Consider the following 20,412-nt stretch of genomic DNA (forward strand, 5'->3'; position numbering starts at 1 on the left):
GCCCAGAAGGTTTGCCTCTTGCTTGGCAGGCCGTTGGGAGCACAGCCTTAGGGCCAGGTCCTCCTTTTGTGGAGCTCCACAGCAGCAGAGTCCCACTGCAGGACAGGCCTTTTTCGTCAACAGAGGGATTTCCCTGATGTTTTACAATTAAACATAGTCTTGGTAAGAAACTTAAGGTGGGACTTGTTTAGGTACTCCCCATCTTTCTTTACCTCTTGTAGCTACCATCTCCTGTCATCATAGTGATCTTAACCATGCAAAGCAAGTCCTTGTGGCACTTCTGATATTGAAGAAATAGTGATCTTTCTTGGTAAATGTCCTTATTAAAAAAGAAATCGCTTTAGTCTCTCTCATTCATGCTGGGTAGACTCCCTGCTTCAAATGAATTTTCAGCTAGGGAGGTAATGACATAAGTAATTAATTACAGACTGTGGTCATTATAACTACAGTGAGAAAAACCAAAATCGTTTTCTTTGTAGAAGAGATTTTCTAGGATAGTTAACAACAGTGCTACTTGCAGAGGCCTTGCTTACATGAATGTCTCTCTAGTGAGAAGGAAAAGAGAAAGGGATGGAGAGGAAATATTATTGTGGGTGAGGTTATTCCTAGACTGAATGTTTTTCACACTTGTTGGGAGGCCCAAGGATCTTAGATGAGCAACAGTTTAAATGTTCTTGCACACAACTTACTCTAATAGCAAGTTTCCTTTGCAGTGGCAGATAATGTGAGCTTCAGAACAAGATGCAGAGTTCTTTTATGTTACCTCTGCTGTGTGATCTAGCATAGCAGAATGAGCAAAGCAAACAATTAATGACAGAATCAAAAACATGGAAGCAGTTTTTCTGTAACAATATATATCTTTTAGTGCAACACTCCGATCTCACAGAAGTAATGCACCATTATGCCCCTGAGGCCACTCCTCTGATTCCACCTTTTATGGACTAGCTCTTTATTCCTAAATTCAGCAGAGGCATGGCTTATAGCTGGTCCCAGCATGGAATGCATCACAAGCAGCTTGTCTATTACAAGTGACCTGCAAAAGAGAAGAAATAGTGTTTGTATCCTCTGTAGCATTTTTAAGGCTGAAAAAGAAGACTTGGAAGTTTTCTTTTTTCAGGATCCTGCATATTGCTCAATATTAAGCATCTGGAATACAAAAAAAAAAAAACCTGAAGACCCATCATTCATTTATTATTTTGTTGGAGGGGTGGAAACAGAGAAGGAATAGTGGAAAGCCTTGGGAAGGTCTCTGCTTGAACAGTAAGATAACTAGAAATTATCTACAACTGTTCTCTGTGATTTTGGCTGAATAATCCTTCTCACATGGAATTTAAAAGACTTTACTAACAGTATGATTTTTAAAATAATCTGTTTAAATCGCTGTGGAAAGTTTTATAGTTTTCTTTTTTCCAAATTTCTCTTAAAACAACACTTAGTCTTTTTCTTTTTAGTAAGAGATTATTCTATTGCTTATTATTCTAGCATAGTAGACACTAAGTAACCACAGAAGCCTTCTTATGTTCTTAAAAGTGGTCTATTGTACATCTGCCCCTCCAGACTGCAGTCTTTTCTATCTAGGGATTATTTCTGGGGTGCAGCGGTGGACTGTGTGCCAGGTTTAAATTGGAGTAATAGAAGTGATGCACAGCCTATAATTCCAGCTAACATCTCTCCACGTTCCTGAGATAATGCCAGACAAACCTTTGTGTCTGTCTGTTCAACTATAGATATATATATATATATATATATATGTACATATATACATGCATATGCATCAAGTCACTGCAGAAATGTTTTGGAGTACATGGTCCACATGATAGCTAGAAACACGAGCATTCTAGATCAATGGAAAGTAAAGACCCCAGCTGCCACTGCACAAGAGCTGTCTTGACTGACAAGCTGTCTTGTGCTTGTCTCCCTGGAAATGAAGAAAAGTTAGTTCCTGGTCACTTTCGGGTTGTGCTTCCGATTGTGACTTGGCTGTGTCTCCTGTATGCGAGGTCATATTGCTTTTTGGCAGGTAATACTGGACTGGCCACTGCCAGAACCATAATAAACTCCAAGACGACCTAAGCAGCATTACTTCAGGATCTTTCCACTTCCAATATTTTTCATGTTGTTCCAATCCCAGAATTCTGCAGCTTAGTCATAACAATATAGGTTACTTTAATTGCTTTCTTCAAATTTTCTTCATCACACCCTTGTCCATTTCATTCCCAAAGCATATTTACAGTTCATCTTTCTCAGTGTTTTTGGACAAGTATTTCAAACAAACATTTTGGAGCTGCTCAAAGCAGACACAGATCTGTGAGGGGGTTCCTGAATGAAAGAGGATCCATATATGCATATGCCCTAGTTAAACACCACCTGCACACTGTGTCATGTCTCAGTTGTGGCATCACAGGGGGACTCTGATTTCCACTGTAGACTGACTATTCTGTAACAAGACACCAAAGCATATGGCACAAAGCAGAGCTAATATTTTCTTTGTCTCTTGTTTTCCTTCTGCTGGCTCCAGCAGCCTTCTCTGGCCTACCCACAAAAGCCAGCTTTGTATGTGAAGACACAGCAGTCCAGTGGTTTGCCTCTATAATTCCTACATGGACCTAAAAAAAAAAAAAGCAGAAACCATGGGGAGCTGTGAATTAAGGAAGACATTATACTGTGGTATATTTACTGAATGAACATGCTCACCCTAAAAAAAGCATATTCAGGTTTGATAGAGGACAGGCATAATAGAGAACTGGTAGTTTTGATTCCTTCACAGGAAAGTCTGGGGCTGTGTTCTGCGGTTAAGAAGTACTGATAATATAACGAATATTTAAAGAATGGACTTGTACTTTTTGAAGCTAAGTTTCTTAACTCCCATTTCCTTGTGGAGAAGTCCAACCATTCTAAAAAGCTCTGTATTACCAGATCTCCCAACTTGCTCTGTGCGCTACCTATGTCAAAGAGAGTTTGAAATTATTTCTTTATTAATGTTTTTTTTTTTTGCCGAATGTGTACTACAATTTACAAACCAATACTGTTTGAAGAAAGATAACACGGTGAGGAAGAGAGAAAGCAATGGAAGGATTGGTCCCAAGTTATGGAAGAGTTTGATCTTGGTTACCTGAAACCATATGGGCATCCAAACACAACAGGACTGCAGCAGGAAAAGGGAGGGAGAGCTCATTTCTTCCCTGGAATGGAATGACATGTCTTAAACTAACACTTGGCCAAGAAGCTTTATTATTGTTGGTGTGATTTCAGAGTTATAAGGAAAAATCTCTGAGTGCTGATGGAGAGGACTTGCACTCTTGCTTCATGGTACTTAGAATTTTAAAATAATCCCTTGAAAGAAGAGCACAATTGGAATCATAGTTGAATGTGTTGATTCTTCTCCCTGCAGAGTCTACAGAGAGCCTTACTAAAATGGAGAAAATCGTCTGTGTGGCCTTGAAACCTTATATAATGTTTCTGTGTTGGGCCAATAAAAAATATCCTAACCGTTATTTTGTCTGAGCTCAAATCTTGAAGGAAACGTTGGACTGAGTAGGAAAAAAGTTCTACGGTTACAGCCCTTATAATTCTCAGAGCTTTCCCCCAAATACCCCCTACTTCCAAGCCCTGTCTCCAAACACTCAAACTGTGGAAGTGATAACCTGCAGACTTGGCAGTGTACATGACATTTTACTAAGGGAGCTTACACAAATATTATCTCAAGTGAAATGAGGGTTTAATTCTATTATCTGTGGCTTTTCTTTCCCTGGGGTCAAAAGTACAGAAAGTGGTCATGTTGTCTTTATAGCCCAAGAAACAAAAGACCTGTTTTTAAACCAAATAATTACTCATCCAGAACTAATGTCCCACAGCACTAACCACTAAGGGGGCTTTAGAGTGATCTGAACCAGTTTGCAGTTCTCCAGACACGTTATTTCAGAAATGCTGGTAAGAATGCGTTGCAGGGGATTCTCTTGAGATGGCTGACATTAGTCAGGGAAACAAGGAGCAGGGACTCTGCAGGTACTGTGAAGAGACCGTACAATAGCCGATTTCTTTAAGAGTGCTGTTCCTTGTGTTACACTGAAAAAAATCCATTCCCTGTTGCTTTGTCTTTATGTTGTGCAGGTTGCAGGTATGTGGCTGTACATGGCACACCCTTGTGACAGCTAGCAGTCCACTGAAGAGAACAGAGGGCAGATATAGGGTGATGCTGGTAGAGCTCAAATGTGAATACTGTGTGGTCTAGCATCCTACAAGGCATCTCAAATTCTGCAACTACGATCAGAGCTGTTTTCAGGAAGAAAGCTTCCACCCCAGTACTGAGAACCAGGATCGACATTGATCTGCTCTTGGACTTTGACTAGTCACTTGCTTTTAGCAGTTCTTGTGCAAAATAAAAGGAGTACAGACTCAGTTCTCTGCCTTTGAAACCGTTCGTGATTCAGATTTGGGAATTCTGAAATTTGAAAAAGACTTTTGCTGAGGATGTGGGCTCCAAGGAGCTCACAGTCTAGACAAAAAATGCATGAAAGCGCTGGAGCACTGTATTTGCTATACACTGTTTGGTCCACTGCTGTAGTGTTACTTGTCTCTAGGTAATGAGTACCGTAAGGAAGAATGACACAAGCTCTCTCTGACCGGGATTTTGACAACTGATCAGGTCAGGGGTGGTACAAAAGAGCTTTTGGAACTGGAACGACTTGAAGGAAAGAAATGGGAAAGATGCCTGCATCTGTAATGCACACATCCATCAGCTTTGCCTTTGCTGTCAGGTGACACTACAGAACAGAGCTCTGCAAGCCTTACTCCTGAACAGAATGGAAACCCTAGAAGGGTCACAGTAGTCATGGCATTGGCTCAGGGACTTACACAGTTAGTAACTTGCTACAATTCGTGTCACAAGCCAACTTTTGTAACTAGTCATTAATTTACAAGCAGTACCCACTGTGCTGGTTATTATTGCTTAGAAGAATGACTCAAATCTAGCCAAAGCTTTCATACTGCTTCCATCTCAGATATGCGTTGTAAGGCTGAGCTGGATCTTCTTGTTCTCTGCAGGTTCTCAAAGAGGAGGTGGTTAGTTACTTTCAAATTGCTTACTGTTTTCTCCAAGAAATCCCAATTTTCTCCTAGCATTTGCTATGACTGCATGTGATTGGCCAACATATTTTACAGCTACTTTATTGTGCTGGGTTTGGCTGGGATAGAGTTACTTTTCTTCATAGCAGCTGGTATGGTGCTGTGTTTTGGATTTGTGATGAAAACAGGCTTGATAACACACTGATGGTTCAGTTATTGCTGAGCAGTGCTTGCACAGCATCAAGGCCTGTTGTGTTTCTTACACCGACCCATCCGCGAGTGGACTGGGGGTTGCGCAAGAAGTTGGGGGGGACACAGCTGGGACAGCTGACCCCAACTGACCAAGGGATATCCCAGACTTTTTGGCGTCATGCTCAGAAATAAAAGCTGGGGGAAGAAGTAGGAAGGGGGAGACATTCAGGGTTATGGTGTTTGCCTTTCCAAGGAACCAGCATGCATGATGGAGCCCTGCTTTCCTAGAAATGGATGAATACCTGCCTGCCGATGGGAAGCAGTGAATGAATTCCTTATTTTGCTTTGCTTGTGCATGCAGCTTTTGCTTTATCTATTAAACTGTCTTTATCTCAACCCATGAGTTCTCACACTTTCACCCTCCCAATTCTCTTCTCTTCCCCATCCCACTGTGGGGGAGTGAGTGGCTGTGTGTAGCTTAGCTGCCTACCAGGGTTAACCCACAACATTTATATGACGCAGCAGCTGAGACTTTCAACTCACCTCGTATCATTTGTCAGGTAAAAGCTGCAGTCCTCTCTCAGGATTCAGGAGATACTTTCCACTTTCTTCTACTCCCAAAGTCATGTCAGACCTCTCTTTCAGATTGTTTTTTTGTCAACACTGCATGGAGAGCTCTGAATGAATGAAAAATGGTTGTTTTAATGAAGAAGAAACTGAGAAATGAGTTTTGTTTATAGCATGTGCTAGAATAATAAGATCCAATGATACTGTTATGGTAGTTACAAGTGAAATAGTCCTTCACCCTAAAAGATACTATGCAGACTCTGTTTGTTCAGATGGCACACTGTCCTTTTGGTCTAAAGCTATTACTTAAATTTTCCACATAACAACTTCCCAAAGATGCCTTTGAAAATTTCTAAAGACAACATGTACTTAATACTTTAATATAAGCAGGTTTGATTCAATACAGATTGTTCAGAAGCACCAAATATCTGTGGATGTATCTTAGGTTGTATCTAAATCTGTACTTCCGTGCATAGTTTTGTGTCTGAAAGCAATCCCAAGCCACATGGTCTGTGAAACAGCACAGCGAGCTTAGTAGAAATACGAACCATGTGAACTGTGATGCCACTAAACCACAGATCTTCCTTTTGTCTGTTTTGATAGCCCTTGATCCTCCAAGGACGTGGAAGTGTTTTTCAGTCCAGTAACTGAAAAATTAGGCCAGTTTGGATTCTGGAAAGAAAAACATTCTGTTTAAATCCATCCCTCCATACTTTTGTTTTCAGACACTGTCTGTCAGTCTAGCCTTTGAAATTAGCACAAATACCCATGAGAAATATAATCCTGCTCAAGGCTCTGAATCAAATACATTGCAGCCGATAAATAGTTGCCCTTTGACTTCCAAATGATGTTTAATCTCTGAAGCAGGTACAGTAACCTTGGATAATCTGCTCATCGGTTTTCTAGGTTAAATAAATGGATATATTAGTTTCCTCTAGATTTCATTGTTCTATAATAGCAATGGGAACATAAGATCAGCACCCGAAAAATGAAGCAAGAACTGTCTGCTATGCTTTGTGGAGTCTATTAATAAGCCTCAGAAAAAAGGATCTTTATCACCCATAAAATGAATCTATGCTGCCCAGTGAGGCAGTAGGCGTTTCTGGGGTGAGGAAACTCTACTATAGGTATGTAATGTTTGCCTTGATCAGATGTAACTGGCTAGCAGAGTTATTGACTGTTAGACTGAAGTAACGTGCTTAGCCTAGGGCCACAGGAGACACTGAGGCTAGTACCTTTACTCTGCTTGGTGTGGAAATGGTATTACTGAGTCTCTCTTTTCAGGATTTGGCCGTTCATTGTCTGTATCCCAATATCCCTGACTTTGCACAGTAACTTGTTGGAGACTAATTTACTTTGAATAAAGCACAGAAAAAGAACGTGATCACTTCAGATGTTTAAAGAAGCAATATAAAGATCAGTTAAAAGAAACTTTTGCATAACATTGGGCGTGCTCAGTAAAAACTTCTTAGGAAATCAAAGTAATGTGAATATATTTAGATGAAAATACTTTTAAAATTCAGATTCAGCTCAGAATTAAATGAGTGATTGACAGAACCCATTGTACGGTCTATAGAACTCATGCAGCTCATGATTTTAACTCTTGTAAGATTCTTAATTTTTTTCAAGGCAAATCAAGAAACAAAAATGAAGCTCATCTAGTACAAAGTGTTCCCAGTGAACCCTAAAGACACAGCAGCCCCAAACTCTGTGACCCTCTGTCTTCATGAGGTGGTGTCCTACTGAATTTTCTTTTGGTAGGACACTGTTACACATTGTTTGAATGCAAGTGACAATAGTCAGCTTGGCTTCCTTGTCATATAAATCATCAGAACAATTGGGGCATGTATAATTACCTGCCTCAAATCCATACTTATGTAGGACAGACAATCAATGGGGAAACTGTGTAAAATTCATTGTCTAATGCAGTTTACAGATTGGAGAGATGATTTATGGAATTATAAAGGTCTGACATTCGTTGACCACTGAATTACCCTTTAAATAATTCAATACTTTGGAGATTATTTGCTGACCTGCTGTGACCTAACTTGAGTCGACTATTGCAGCAGTGAAGAGCATTGCCTGCTGCTGCAGTGCAGGCAGGTCATATGCAGATTTTACACCCTGTTGGTAGTAAAAACAATTCATTAAGTCCAAACTGGTATTGCAATATAAAGCTATAAAAAAGCATTAAAGTGAAAGTCATATCAGGTCAAGAGTCCCCAAATCCTCTTACAAAAAGAGAGCAAGCTGCCCACACCTTTACTATATTGAGGCTGAAATCAGATTAGGTCTCTGCTTGCCAAATATAACAGGCAAAGCCAGGCATTTTTCAAAAGGTAGTAGAGGTACACTGTATTTCTATCAATCAGAGCAAGCAGTAATCATCTTAACCTGGCTGTTAAGGAAGTTTTGTGAGAAAGCACGTCATGATAAATAAATGAGGTTGGTAGAGGGACTGCTTTTCAGACAGCCACTGAAATTGTTAGAAAATTAACAAACATTTAGAAGGATTTGTGCAGGAGTTATGGATCCCAATAAAAGCTGTCCACACCTCACACACAACAGGGAGAAGTTAACTGGAGAGTAATGTCTATGAAAAGATGACACACTAAAGCAGGTCTAGGCGTACGGTTGGCAAAAGGGTATGTGGAAGAAGCATTTTGGTACAGGAATCCACCACAGCTATACTAGTGACATTTATGCGTGTTCAAAGTGTGTCTAGAGCTAGACTTGCCCAGTTAGCATAAAGAGAAGAGGTACTTCTTTTTAAAGTTTTGATGAGTACTTGTGAGAAACTACTAAGAAACCACATTCCTTCCCAAGTTCTACACTGTGAGCCAAAGCCTTTCACACAAAAACTTAAAGGTCCCATTTTTCTCATGTGATTTTACTGATCCAACTGTTAACGTAGTTGTATGAGTTTCCTTGTAGTTCCCAAAGAGAAGCACTTCAAAGTGGGACAAACTGTCCTGTAAAGGTGTGTACAGTAAGCTGGCAAAGCTGCATGGAGTGAATTGTGGTGCCTCACCACTTCCATATAAAATGGAATAATCTTCAAATTTGCTATGAGCATGCTGTGAAACAGTGGTTCATCCAAAGCTGAAGGCAAGACTGCATAGAATAAATTCCTTCCAAGATAAGTTAGAAGAACCTGCTCTTTAGACTGTCTCTCCCCGCTCCACACTTTCCCTGTGTTTGAAACAGACTCTGCTGCTAAATACCTTGATCTGCATCATACTTATTCAGCTGTAGCTTTGCAAGTCCTCCGAACACATAATCTACAGGTATTTGGATTTCACAAAAGCATGAGAAATGCTCTTCCCTGCTTCCTATCCTTGCTGTGACCTATCTGCAGGAGAGATTGCTAACACTGTGAACAGTGAGGACTAGGGAGTTCTTGATCTACGCTTCTCAGGATGTTACAAGTAAGCCCAGCCTCAAAAGCTAAAGGGCTGGAAGTGTTTGGGTCAGAGTGCTTTCTAGTCACAGGACAGATAATGACAGGCAGCTACTGCAAGAGCTTCTCAAGCTGCTGTGCCAGCCCAGCCCTGAGAGGCAGAGCTGTCTCCTGGTCTGTGACAGATGCAATCTGGTGCCAGTTGCCCAGGGAGGCAAGGCAGCGTATGGCATTAGGCTGGATTAGCTCCTGAATTTCCCTTAGCTGCTTTGTGGTGATACGCTGGAGGTGCCACTTGCTTAACACAAGTCAGGTACCGAGAATCACAGGACTTGTAACATTTCCTATGAGAAGTCACCCTACTCAATAGGTTTACCTTGAAAAAGGATGAGATGTCAGAAAGCTTGATTTCCATACTAAAGCAGTTAGGATACTTTTGGGAGTCTGAAGGCTTACTTTCAATTTAAAGTTCCTTGGGACAAGAACAGGATCTCCCTATGCATGCATACATGTAGCATTTAGCCAGAGGAGCCTGCCTGATCCTGCCTGACCTGTACAGGTACTTACCCACATGTAGTTGTGTGTGGGTGTAAATGGGCTTTGACACTTGTGAGGACTGCACCTTGCCAAAAGGAAGCTTTTAAATCAGTTTGTTCTGCTATAGCCAATGTATTGAGGAAAACGATGCAATACAAATTGCTACAGTGCCAGACCAGTTCTGATTGAAGGAACAAGAACTAGTGACCTCACAGTATTGCTTACAGACACAAAACAATAACTTCTAAACTTGTGGCTTCTACAGACCATTAATCAGCTTGGGCTGGAGTTCCACATTTTGTCCTTAGGCATTTTGTAAAGTGAAAGCTCTTTCTTTAATGCTGAGATTTGTACAATTAGTATGCAAGAATGTAAATCTGTCATAATGTAATAGGCTTACTCTGTCCATTGATACTCAGTGACTTCAAATACAGGTGCTCTGTTATGGACCACCAAAACCTGGGCTAAGGGTTAGTATTTCCCTTTCTTTCATGTCTGATGCTGTCACACAGTCTGATTTTGAAACATCTAAGTTCCCTCACTGTTCCACACTGGATTTGCACCTAGCCCAAATGTAAATATCATAGGCAGTTGCATGCAGACGTGTTTCATCCATAGTTTGAAATGCAGCTGCATTTACTATAGAATATTACAATTTTTTAAACTCAACAATTCCTCCAATCTCAGGGAAGCATGTATAAGAGGCTTCTACTAAGTTCCATCAGATTTATTATTTGATTAAAATTGTCACAGCTGTCATACATAGTTGAGATACTGGTTTTTTGAAGTACATAGCTTCTAAAAAGCATAGGATGTAATATAAACAATACCATTACAACTGAATTAAAATTAAAATATTAATTGTCAGATTTACTGAGAAATATTTTTTAAATTAAGTTTTATTTAAATAATAAATCCAATTTTTATTTTAAAAATATTGCTGTTGTCCAACTTCATGGCCTGTCTTTGATGGTGACATCGTAGTACGGATTTCAGGTCCCCTTTCCCTCTCTCCACTTGCATCTGATGAAGTGGGCATTGAGAAGCTAGGGTTGTGGGTGGCAGCGGTTACATGGAGAATATTTATTTCACAGACCGTCTTTGGCAGCATCTGTGGGGTTTTTTTTGGTTTTATTTTCAAAAAACCTGTTGCAGTCCTGTTTTGCTTGTACCAGCTTTGAGGTAAGTAGGGTGTTCATGTCTCTTTGGCTAGCCAATGACAACTTTGCTGTTTCATTTGGTCAACTTCTAAGGACGTTAAGGATGCTTCTAGATTTTTTGCTCCCATCCTCAATTCCTCATTCCTCCCACTATGGAGCTAACAGTGGATTTTGCAATGACAGGCTTATAGCAAGGACAAATAACAACACTGCTCTGTGTTCAGAACACTGCCTGTGTAAGCCCCGTGAGTAAAAGTGGGTGGCTGTCACCCAGACTGTGCAAATTCTGTATTTATATAGTAGGGCTACTGGCCTTGATATGGAGTCTCCTGTGGTCCTTTCCTGATCCATATATAGTAAGTACAGGATATAAACCTTCTGAATTTGCCTTTCCTGTGCCCCTTTTGCACAGTCTAGCCAGAGTGTGCTCTGGAGCAAAGCTGCCCTAGTAAGGATTCTCCTGGCTGTTCCTTTCCCTGTGTGGTAGATACTTTAGCTACCTGCTCATGCCCGAGCAGTTTACATGCACAGAAATTAAACTGGTGAGCTGTTAAGGGTTTTCCTCTGCTAAATTTATCAGTGTGAGGAATGTTCATCTAGAAGTTACTTTAATCTTTCTGTGAACTGTAATCAGCAATCCCAAATATGCTAGAGTTTCCAAAGTACCACTCCTATGCAATCTCTACACCTTTAGGGACTTCAGGGCTGGTGACTGTCTACTTTTAATTTCCTAGTTGTTTTAGAAAGCAGAAGATTCAGTTTTATGCAGTAAGAAGTGACACACTGATTTCACTGACCGAACAATTTTTCTTTTAATATATTTTCTTTTATCTTTGTTTACACTTTGACATCAGAAAGCAAAATCCTTGGGCTAAACTTAGAAGCCCATGAGGAAAAATAATTTAATCATGATAAACACCTGTTTTGAAGTTAATTTAAAATTTTTACTGTGGCTTACCAGAGGACTTATACCTGTCCCCTTTGTGGGTCTTCAGCTGAAGAACTGCTCAGCAGGGAGGGGCTGGACTGTCACTACAAATACTGGACTATAGTCAGGGTTTTTTTTCTGCTGCACTAGAATAGCTGAGTTTCTAAGAAATTGAGTTTAATTTAACATACATTTGGCATAAACCCCTATTTGCTTTATTTTCCTTCTTAAGATCAGTCATGTGTAGGGGTGGAGGGTGTGTGGGTGTATGTTTGTGTGTAATATAAGGTACCTTGATCAATCTTGTCAATGTTCAGGATTAGTAACTGACAGTTCAAACTCAGTTGAACAGTTCGATCCTGCCTCTGCTATCTGTAGCATCAGTGTTGGTATAATAACTAGCCAAGTGCAGAAAGAAAAAGCCAGGGGTTCCAACTCACCGTTAGGTGGTGCCCCTGCCTTTTATTAAAAAAAAAAAAAAAAAAGCACACAAAAGACTACTATCCTCATTTTAATTATGCAAATAGGAACAGCTCTAAGAAAGAATCTGTAGGGGAAGATTAAGTTCTAATGTGGGAATAAATGAACTATGTATATACTTTTAATGAAAGAGATTCTGGCTGTTAAAATGGTTGGTAGAGAAGAGTAGCTTCTTAACTTGAACTCAGTTACGATGCTGCCTGCCAGACCTGGAAGAAGCACTGCCCTCTTGGATTTGCTGCCCACCTGTACCAGGGCACTTGTCCAGTGTGTGTGCCTTACGCCTAACCTTTCTCACTGTAATTTGTGCCAACTGCAGAAAACTGACATCCAGGAGGGTATCTGTCTGACCCACAGAGAGTCATTTTACACACCAAAACATGCCTTCTTCTGCATCGTTGCCTAAGCTTATGTATTTGTCTGTATTATTTTGGGGTTTGCCAATTTACCTGACCTGTTTTAAATCCTGCTAAAGTGATTTGCCTTGTAACCTGCTGATAAGAAATGCCACATAATAAGATGATTTCTTTATCTGTATTTCTTAGGGACTGATTTTATTGTCTGCCCACTTGCACAATGGTGACAGGATATGGATATTATTCAGTGGACCAAATCAAGCTCATGGTGTAATCTCCAGTTGTGAGCAACACACACAGTTCAACGTGACGTCTTTCTGCATGTCATCTATAGCGAGCTGGCATTGTTTGCTTTGTTCTGAGGCTCAGCTCCTGGGATGAGGTAAATGAGCCAAATACTGAACCTTTGCTAGTGACCGACAGCGGAATGAAACTCAGAGCTGCTGACCACCTGACCACTCCTTTAATCCTGGTCCCACAAAGGCACCTGAACTGGCGCTGGCTCAGTTGAAAGAATTTTGGCTGCAGCCAGGGAAGATTTTAAGAAAACAAATGTACCCTGACCTAGCTATTTTTGTTTCAGCTGCTTCCTAGATAAACTCCACTGTAGAGCTTAGAAAAACGTTGGGTGGAGTGGGGGGTACTGTTCAAGATAATTGAGCCTGGATTGGTTTAGACCTTATTTTACCTTTTTGAGAAAACAAGCACCCCCTGTTTCCTGTCCATGGATCCAGGACATTCTGACCAGCTCGGCAAAAGCAAAGACCTGGAGAGGTGCCTGGTACTCCTGGGTTCCAGCAATCTCAGCAAAATCAACAGCTCCACTTTTGCACATCAGATTTGCCATTAACATAATTAAGAATAATGAACTGAACAAATAACCTCAAGGTTGACTAATAACTACAGCTTCTCTGAAGATGAAAAGCATTCTATATCCTATTAGCAGATTAATGTGAATAATTGGCAGACATGCAACAAAAGCTACTTGTCACAGAGATTTTTCTATAGTTTTCAGAGAAAATTTCAACAGCTACATTTTTATGATTTAAATATTATATCTAAAATTTAATCTCTTGGAACATTAAAAATTACTATTATTTTTATAATTTGCTTACCTGCAATTATAGAGACTAGAACCTTGGTTTTGTCCTATTCCCTTATTTCTTACACTTGCATCACTCGCTCTCTTTGTAATTGCTGTTAAAAAGCCTGACATCCCAACACTGTGGGTCTCACCTTGGTATCATCAGAAGCAGCAGCTGCCGCCGCCGTATACTTGCTATCTCAGAGAATTACCCCCCATGCTGGTCTCACTCTCTTGGAGACTGCGCCCAGGTTTAACAAGTAAGCTGCTTAGGAAGAGAGATTTTCTGCAGTTCTTCTGGCCTCACTGTTGGGGAAAATTATTTTCCCTCCTGCATGTCTGTTAGTGTAAAGCCGCAGTATTCAGCTGGAGTGAGGGAGCAAAACAGCTGTCATTTTCTTTTTGAAATAGAAATCCAATCACCTGCAAACTCAAAGAAGCCGGCACTGGGATTGGTGCTTTCTCCACTTAGCAGGATGTTGGAGAAGGTATCTACCTAACCGGGCAGCTCCTGGGATTCAACTCACACCTCTTCAGTCAGCAGATCCAGGGGCTTTTGCACTGGCTTTGTGGGGGAAGCTGCCCAGGAGGGAGGACTCACTCCTCGTGTGACTGCAGAGTGCTGCTGTGGGTGGTGTGTGTCGTGTAGTCTAGGGACTGGAAAGACAACACGGGTTTGGCTCGGGCTGGTCAGGCACACGCACAGCAGGCTCAGCACTACGCCCAATGCAGTGCCCGGTGAAGTCCTTAGGCTGGAAATGAGTGATTTCAACCCCCTCCTGCTCTGGCAAAGCTGGTACCTACAGGCACAGGTGAGGATGAGTGGGAAGAGGTATTCTCTCTGAAACATCACTTTTACCCCCGTACTTGTCTTTCCAAGCTTTGCAGGGTCTGTCCATTGTCTCACTATTTTATGTTCAGTTCACGCCAGCCATTCTCCTGATCCTCACTCTGACTGGAGTGGGGTGGGGGTTGAGTGGGAGGGTATCAGCACATGTTTTATTTATTTATCCTGTGTTTAATTTTTTTAAAATACAACCTGTTTATTTTGGGGGTGATTTCTTTTTTCCCTTTTTTTATGTTCCCAAAATTAATGTAACTGTTATGGAAAATATCTTGCACTAGGAAATTTGTAGATGAAATTATGTTTCTGATGCTAGCTACCTTCACTGGGCCTGATCCTGACCTGTGGATCAACTTTGTGGCTTGACCCTGGACCTGCCTCATCGCCACAGACTTGCCTGATGATCTGGACCCTTTGCTGACACCAGCTGCCATCTCTGGGCTTGCCCTGCTCTGTCCACCTTGCTCAGGTACTCCAGGACAGACAGACCATGGCTAAAAAAGTCTCTAATCTGCCAGCCATGCCATCATGCTTGGCTCCCATCCCTTAGCAAGCAGCTGGCCTTTGCTGCTTCTTGACATGTGCCACATTTCTAGTCTGCATCATGTTGTCTCTAAAATATGCATTCTGCATAATCAGCTGTGTGTAGCTGATGCTATTTCTGACTGTTAAGTCTGCAGGGATATTTTTAAACAAGCTCCTCTGAATTCCTAAAAGCTAGATTTGATGTTTCTGTGTGCCACTTGTTCCTTCCATTTCAGAGTTTCTTGGGAATTCTAACTCAGCTTTTGACCTGGAAAGTTTGCTGTGCTGATGTTATGGTGAGTGGCTGCTGTGCCTCAGCAGCCTGGTAAGACTGTCCCTTTGTTCCCTGACTATGGTAGAAACAATACTCAGGAATGTGGTTTGTACCTGCTTCCTTTCTTGCATGTCATATTTGGAGATGAAGTTCTAGGCTGTCAAGCATTAAAAAAAAAAAAAAAACCAAACCAAAACAAAACAAAAACAAAAGCTGTAGTCATTGGTGTAGGATTTTCTTTCTTGAATCTCTTCCAAAATCACTAGCTGCATGTTACTTCATCTGCAGGTGAACAAGAATATTCTCTGGGGTCATAGCATACTCCAAAGACAGGAGCGGTTGCATTGCTACTGCATGTCTTTAACAAGAGGATGTGAATCCACTCTGATGCCAAGTGAGACAGGGAAGGTGCTGGGACAGGAGGACACCGAGTTTGCTGTCAGTAGTACTCTCAGCAGTGCAGTTCCAGATCTAACTGGAGCCAGAGTATGGTTCCTTGCTGTTGATGGGGAGAGATTCGACACAACAGATGTTTTCCTTGTCTGGAATACCAGGTTTCTACTAAATGAGGGCATGTGGGGCAGCTGAAAGGAAAACAAACTACTTTTAAATAAACATGGTGCAATTAACATCCAACTTGTGTTCCTTTGAAGTTCATTGTTTCCTTTTGTTAAGTCTAATTAACATCTAAAGCAAGTTCTGCAATTTTAAAGTTGAAATTGCCCTTAGCTTCTGTGAAGATGGGCATTTATTTCTCCTGTTCCTTACCTTATTCTTAATCTTACTTCCTCATTAATATTTCTTTGGCCTGAGTGAAAAAGCTGACCTTGTACAGACTCTTTCCACCTTAATTTCATCTGGTACTGTAGGCACCTTGTGGAGCTGTTCATACAGAAGCTAATCTGCACTACACCCTTATCAGCTGTGTTGCCCTGGGCAGGGAGGAGAGAGCAGCAACAGGGAACACTGGTGGTGCCACTCCTACCACACAGCCTGCAGATAAATTGGGAGTGTGTGTGTTGTTTAAGATCTGAGTAACTTACCTAGACTTTGTGTCTAGAACTTTCCACAGAGCAGTGCATGGATATTCGGTTGTTAAAATCTAACCTGTGTCTGCCGGACCAAATGTATGTACTGGGTGTTTGGAATGTGCTTCTGAAGTCACATAGTCAATCAGTTTGCACCTGTAAATCAGCCAAGCCAGGTGTTTCCTCAGTGCTTTCAGCTTTTTCACAATTCAAAGGGCTGGCACAGGTTGCGCAGGCTTTGACTTATGAGCAACCATGTCCTGGTGGGTTGGAGGTGGAGAAAGTGGGAAGAGTTTCTGCTCACAATGTCCCTAGGGCCTCTGGGTCCCAGGAACGACCTGATGGGTGTTCAGGAGTGCTGGTGCTGGGGGACAGTGAGGCAAAATCAACACAAAGAGCTCTCTAGGGGGGAAGATTTGCTGTGGCCAGTGGACCAGGAAACTTCTTAAAGGCAGTCTAACACCATCAATCCTGAGCTAAAGGCATGGACTTGTTGAAAAGGTAAGTGTCCAGAAGGGATGGTGGTAAGAAAGAAAGCTACATAGCCATGGAAAACAAAACTTCCCAGGGCACAAGAATACTTAATTCTAGTCTCTGTCCCGTGGGCCATCTTAATGCCATCCTTAGCACATTGGAGAAAGGTGACATGAATGCATGGCTCTTGGAGATATGGTTCCAGAGACACAGCTCCAGAGGTATTACTAATCTTTACAGAAAACTGGTCTGAATAGGGCAGGGATGACCTAGGTCTCCTGTGAGTCCATCACGCCCCACAAAGCCTCAGGGCTGGGCCACTTCTCTGAAATGTCACAGAGGTGTTCTAGCTGTCTCTCCCTGCTGTGTTTGGTTGGTTGTTTATTTTTGAGGATGTGATAATGATGCAATGAAGTAGATGAACCCTTCTATCATTTTTTAAGTCATAAAAGACAGTTGCTATTCACTTCTAATTAAAGCAATAACTTTTTTTTTAAGATCAGCTTGATTGACAAATTATTTCATTATAGGCCATGCAGATGGTAGTTTGTTGCACATTACTTCTACTAACATGCTATGAAATATGTAAAAAAAAAAAAATGCAAATAGCAAAAAAATAAAGCAGGATATGTAAAGCATTGAAAAGGAACTTTTTAAATGTTCAGAAATTTAAAAAATCTAAAACTTTCTGCAGAAGTTTTTGTCCTTGGATTTGGAAAACATTGACAGAAAAAAATTAAGGTACATCAGAATAGTCTTTTTGACAAAAAGCCTTGTTATAATAAAAGTTTTGCTAAGAAACATCGCTGAAGGTGCTTGTGTCCCTGTTGGCAGACAGGCTCTGTGTTTGTGGCTGTCCTTCCCTCCAGCATGTTTCTATAGGCCTTGGCATGAGAGGAGACAATTTATATCAAATCTTGGCTTTCTGTAGGCTGGCTGCACTGCAGGTTGACTTGATGGAGTAGGAAAAAATCCGCCTCTTGTGGAAATTTTTAATGTTCAGACATAATATATTGAAATGTAAAATGCATTCAAATTAGAGACTAGGTGTAACAGCGTTAGTGGCTTACCACAGCTGGAATTCAGTGCTGAGCAAGGGAGCCCAGCACAAGCCCACTCTAATTTGGATCATATGGCATGCCAGAACATGTGTGCTAAATCTGGAAGGTTTTCTGCAGGGTGGTAGCGGGTAGTCTACACCACGATAGCAGCATAGATTTGTAGCGGCCAGCCCTGCTCTCTTCCATGACACCTATGCATTGAACAGATGGGTCATCCCAGTAAATGAGAGATGAATCTTGTCAGGTTGGCCTACTCAAATAATCGTATGTAAATAAACAGGGGGAGTAAAATCTCTTCTAATTTTACGAAGAAACCCCTGGCCCCTCCCGGAGCGGGACTGGACCGGGCTGGTGGGGCAGGGCAGCAGCCATGTGCTCCTGTGGCTTTAGAGCCAAACCTCGCTGCCCTCCAGCACCGAGGAGCAGCGCGGGGAGGCCGGTGGCCATCACTCTTCATCCTCTGTGGCTGTGCTGGGGAGATGCCTTTGGGCAGGGAACTCCAGGTCAGGTCAGGCCACAACCTTCCATGAGTGTTTTACACCAACACGGGCCTCCGAGTGTTTTTCAGGACACGTCCCCACTGCGCTTCAGTAGCCGTGGCAGCTCAGGTCTTGCACGTGTCTCCTCTCAACGCTCACGTTGCGGCAGGAAGGCTGAGGGAACTTTGCCCAAACTCTCCAGTGGCTCAGGCTGCCGGGCCTGAGCTTGAGCGTGGCAGTTTACGTTGTAAAGATACCCCGTGTTTCTGCAGAAGAGCAACTGCCCATCCTGCCAGGACTGCAGCACAGGGTGCTTGCCAGCTCTCCCAAATGCTTTGCCTAATTCTGAATCTTGCTGAACATCCAGCACATGATTTCCCTACAAAAATGTGAAATGTTGCTTTGAAGGTAGAGGGAAAACTCTTCAGCATCGCTCACAGAATTTTGTAACAGATATGATGTATATGAATTCACACCAGTTGCTGTTTCACCAGTCTCTGTGTAAAAATACTACAATTGGACAGTGTTGGGCTGAGCAAGGCAGCAATATCAGATTTGAGGGTTTTTGTCAAGGCAAAATATTCTAGGGCTTTTGCTTTATTTTGCTGCAGAACTGTGAAGTCGGTCTCAACAGCCTTTCGCTCTGTGTGGCTCAGATTTTGTCTTGGTGTTGTTTCTCTTTGATTTTCATTGCTGTGTGTGACTTCCATGAAGGACCATCTGTACTGCGTGCTGCTTGGAATCGGAGTTGTTTTCAATACACTCCCAGCACAGCTACTGAACACAAACTGTGAGGCAGCACAGCAGGAGCTGTGCAGTGACCTGCGATCAAAGGGAGATGCTGCTTTGCTGGCCCAAGTGCCAAGTGATCTTGTTTAAACTTAAGAATGTCAAAATAATATGGAATAAAATACGTGAGGAATGATCTCCCATTGCTCATGGAGGGGAGGAGGGATTCCTTCTTGCCTTCCTGCAGAGTTCTGTCAGAGCAGAGTCCCGCTGTGGGAAGGTGGGGAAGGAAAAGGCAGGAGAGAAGAGGAAGGGCAGGGAGGAATCAAATGGAGGGGTGGTGATCTGCAAAGAGATTTTGCTGCTGCTGAAGTACAACTACAGAGGAAGCATTTGTGAAGGGAACCATCCTGCTCCCAGCTCATGGAAGGCTGGGTTTTCAGCGGTTGGGAGGATAATGGTTTAGTTGCTATGACAAGTATCACATCTTCTTCCCTGCTGTTGTGGGCAAGGATGGATGGCCTTTCTGACTGTAGTCTATGTATTTGAAAGTGCAGCTTTTTACCCATTCACAGACCCTGGCAGGTGAGGCTGGCAGAGGAGTTACACCAGTGGTGTCTATATTTATGTGTTTCTGCGATATCGATAGTGGGGGGTGCAGGTTCACAGCCCAGTTCAGTTGCCGGTGGCTGCAGCAGGTGCAGTCCAGTGTTGTCAGGGCAGACTCTCCCTATTTCTATCTCCTATCAGTAGTTTGTGCAAGAAACAAGAAGATTGTTGCACATTTTCCATGGCCTCCAAGAAGAAATAAAATTCAATGTGAGGTTCCTGGGAAAGGCTACCAGAAGCACGACGCCCCCATGTACCAGTGAACACGAAGGGGCCTCATCCCAGGATCCAGCAGCCATACAAATCACAAATGCAGTGCATGGGTAAGAGGGGCTGCTCTTGCCCATGGCTTCTGGCTGGCAGTAAAGGTGTTATCTGACAGCAGGACTCCCGGAACAGAGTCACTTTTACTTACAGGGGCCTCCCACGTATTTTGTGATACTTGCAGTGGTTACATTGACAAAGAACAGGACTGTGTCTTTACAGGTTAAAAATCACATAGAAATTAGGTTCAAAATAGCAGATTTTGCATTTATCAGTGCCCATCTGCTGGAGCCCAGCCCCTGAGATTCAGGCACCGCAGTGCAAATTCACAAAATCTGTGTGGAAAACCATGGTGTC

At 42.1% G+C, this 20,412-nt stretch overlaps 1 long non-coding RNA gene across 2 annotated transcripts in view; it reads right to left on the reverse strand.

The window, feature by feature from the left end:
• Positions 1 to 833: 833 nt before the first annotated feature.
• LOC116959147 overlaps positions 834 to 20,412 on the reverse strand; it is a 29,951-nt gene continuing 10,372 nt past the window's right edge. The window contains exons 2-4 of one of the 2 annotated variants that reach the window (XR_004405686.1): positions 5,800 to 5,933; positions 3,113 to 3,182; positions 834 to 1,033 (exon numbers count right to left, since the gene is read on the reverse strand). This is a non-coding gene — a long non-coding RNA (uncharacterized LOC116959147). The remainder of the gene's footprint in view (positions 1,034 to 3,112; positions 3,183 to 5,799; positions 5,934 to 20,412) is intronic. The other variant, XR_004405685.1, reaches the window with a different exon arrangement.

This window comes from Tyto alba, unplaced genomic scaffold, assembly GCF_018691265.1.
Source record: "Tyto alba isolate M040663 unplaced genomic scaffold, T.alba_DEE_v4.0 Super-Scaffold_11, whole genome shotgun sequence".
NCBI classification, from domain to species: Eukaryota; Metazoa; Chordata; class Aves; order Strigiformes; family Tytonidae; genus Tyto; species Tyto alba.